A 3,337-nucleotide genomic window follows, 5' to 3' on the forward strand; every position below is an offset into this window, starting at 1 on the left:
TGCAAACGAAATGTTAGAATGATATGTTAATAAATGGATTGATGTTATGATCTGTTACAGGTTACTCGAGTTGAAGTAATCAAGGGAAGAGGTAGTGCATGAGCTTTTGCTGAACACTTGATTGCGCTTATACCTGAACTTCGACGATCTGATATTTTAATCGCACGAGTCGTTTAATTTTTGTAATTTTAAAAAAGTTAATAAAATGTATATTGGCAGTTCTGTTTTAGAATATGAGGTACCGGTATATCTTTTTTGTGGGCTTTGATGCAAAGTGTACATTTCCTAATCGAACTGAAGGAGCTTTCCATGAAACATTTCAGACTAGAGAATTGAGACTGTAGCAGGCTGCTCCAGCTTAAATTCGGCAGAGTAACTTTTATAGACTGATAAGAATGTTGTTCCCGGTCCAGCAGTATTACTGTCATCTTTGATTGATTTTATTTTGGAATGCGCCAAGGTAGATTGATTTTTTTTTTGTTTTGTTTTTATCGAGAGGCATTTCCAACCTAATCACACCCAATTGTACACATACAGCTATTCAGGTTTTGAAAAATGGTGTAAATGTAGAAAGAAAATAAAACTTTCAGCAACTGATACTAATGTAGTTCGGCACCCACCTTCTTTAATAATTGTGGAAACGGAATAGCGAACACAATACGGCGTGCATTGCGCGGAGCGGAGGCATGTTTAATTCAGGAACTGTAAGGAGATTTAATTTAGTAAAACTGAGGCAGCTATCAGGTCGGTAATTTCGAATTCTCGGTCTTCGGTTTGTACGATATTTATCCCAAACGATGCTGACGCTGTCGGGGCCTTTCTAACAATGGTTCGAAAGCAATAATCTCTGGTCCGTGGAATTGAACATTTTCGTCTAATTCCTAGGACGCACCCTAATGAACATAAGTATCGATCTAAAATCTGGGGTAAGTCACTTGCAATATCATTTCAATGTACTCCAAAGCATAAACTTAAAAAAAACTTCTGAAAATGAGGGGAAATAGTTTGCCCTTCTCAGATCTGGGCTTTTTTTTTGTTTATAGCACAAAGATACATACTTATATAAATCACATCAACTGGAGTTGGACAGCAATTATCCGTAGCTTACGTTTTCTTTACAAAATACATTTTTTAAAGCTCTAAAATATTATTTCTCATTTGTTTCAGTTCTCTGATAAAGTAGTATGCTGGCCTTTAAATATTTAATTCGAAATAATATCCATGCTGATTCACCAATGGAATTGGCTTATTGTTTTAGACTTGTGGCTTTGTCTGGCGAAGGCATATCAATGCTTAACACAAAACCATTTTGGAAAATACCCAAGTAAATATAATATAATTTCATATTAATTCTGATAGCTCGGTACAAAGGTTTACAGTGCAGCTTGACCACCAGACGTTTCAAAGTACACGAAATGATATCCTGCCTGAAAAATAATGTTTTCAACTTGTTAGAATAATACGCTTTTTATATTCTGTCACTGAAACAATTTATATAATTATCCCTCATTAGACAAGACAAACATCCTGCATGTCGCGGTCATTTTATTTATACGAACATCGAAAAGAGTAGGGCGGGGGTATATGTGCCTCTATAGTTGGGCAAACATCAGGTAAGTCGATACATTTGAAACAATTATTTTGAAATAGGCTGCACAGCTTCATGTGTGTTATTTTTTGTGGCTATAGAATTTCTCAAGTACATTGTATTGCACCTTCTGTGAGACGTACATATAAACAGCATTGTTGTTCAGTTCAGTTCTCCAGTACCTTTCCACCATACAGATAAATAGAGGTCATTTGATGCACATTACTGCATATTTCACCTTACATTGAACTGGACAACAATGAGTATTTGAGTATTGCGGAAACGCATTTGCAAGCATTTCAATATTTTGACATCAATTAAGCTCCCAACCTTATGATAACGCACATTGCTAAACGTTTGACTCAATGATAGATATACAACTAAGAAGAATCCACGAAAATTCGTTTTCTGTATGGTTAGGTAAGGAGGGAATTGAAACATTAACGAGAATCGATGGAGATACAAATCTGATGGAAAATAAAAATGATCAACAAATTGGCAGGATACAGGAATAGTTGATAAAAATATTTCTTTCTTCATGATGCCACGCATAAAAACATAACAATTTCGTGTTACCAGGAATGAGAATATTCTATTTTTGAAATTTCAATTCACAACTTCTATCAGAAGTGCTTTTATCAACAAGTTCTCCTCTCAGCATGGGTGTGGTAAACATCAAAATTCCAGTATGTCCATTCAATATGTTCATAGTTGCCATGTTATTGTACATTGTTTGTGTTAGCTTTGCCTTATTTGGTAGTACAAAAATGAATCAGCAGGGTGTTGACTCAAGCATCATGCTAATGCTAATATACAAAAAAACTGCGGATGGTGGAAATCTGAAACAAACCAGAAATTGCTGGAGAAACTAGACAGGTCTGGCAGTATCTGACGACAGAGAACAGAGTTAATGCTTCGGGTCCAGTGACCCTTCTTCAGGGAACTAGAAAGGTCACTGGGCGAGAAACGTTAACCTTGTTTTCTCTCCATAGATGCTGTCAGACCTCCTTTGTTTCTTCAGCAACTTATGTTTCATTATAGGATTTGAACGCAAATTAAAAAGTTGATGTTCTAGCCCAGTTTTGACACAATGTTGTATTGTGAGATGTGCTGTCTTTCAGAGGAGATTTTAAACCATCTCCTTTTTTAGTTGCATGTAAAAGATCTCGAAACGCTATGTTAAAAAATAGACGAGTTACTCTGGTGTTCTGTCAACCAAAACTCTTCACAAAAACAGATTATCTGGCCATTATCACATCGTGTTTGCAACGCATTATCGTGGACATAATCTCGGAACTCCTTCCCTTACGGCATTGTGGGGCAAATGGACTGCAGCAGTTCAAGAAGATAGCTCACCACCATCTTCTCAAGGGCAAATAGGGATGGGCATTAAATGCTGGCCCAGCAAGCGCTGCTAACATCTCATGAGTGCTTATATAAAAAAGGCTGCTGTTTTCCTACAGCACAATAGTGACTGCACTTTCATAAACAGTTCTTTGTGTTTGTAAAGTTCCGCAATATCCTGAGATCGTGAGAGGGGCTATAGGAATACATGCCTTTCTTTATTCCTCCATCGCTGTGTTTAAGCTCTACATAGCAGTTATTACATTTCAGTACTACTGCAGATATGCGCCAATTTCATAACTGCAGGAAAATGAATTGTTGGTATTGGATTCCACCTTCGAGTAAAGCGGCATCAAAATGGCCTGATGAGTACCTGGGAATTAAATACCTTCACAGGCCATGCAT

The sequence above is a fragment of the Chiloscyllium plagiosum genome, unplaced genomic scaffold (genome assembly GCF_037043375.1).
Source record: "Chiloscyllium plagiosum isolate Xiang-an unplaced genomic scaffold, Cpla_swu_hap1 HiC_scaffold_1, whole genome shotgun sequence".
NCBI lineage: Eukaryota > Metazoa > Chordata > Chondrichthyes > Orectolobiformes > Hemiscylliidae > Chiloscyllium > Chiloscyllium plagiosum.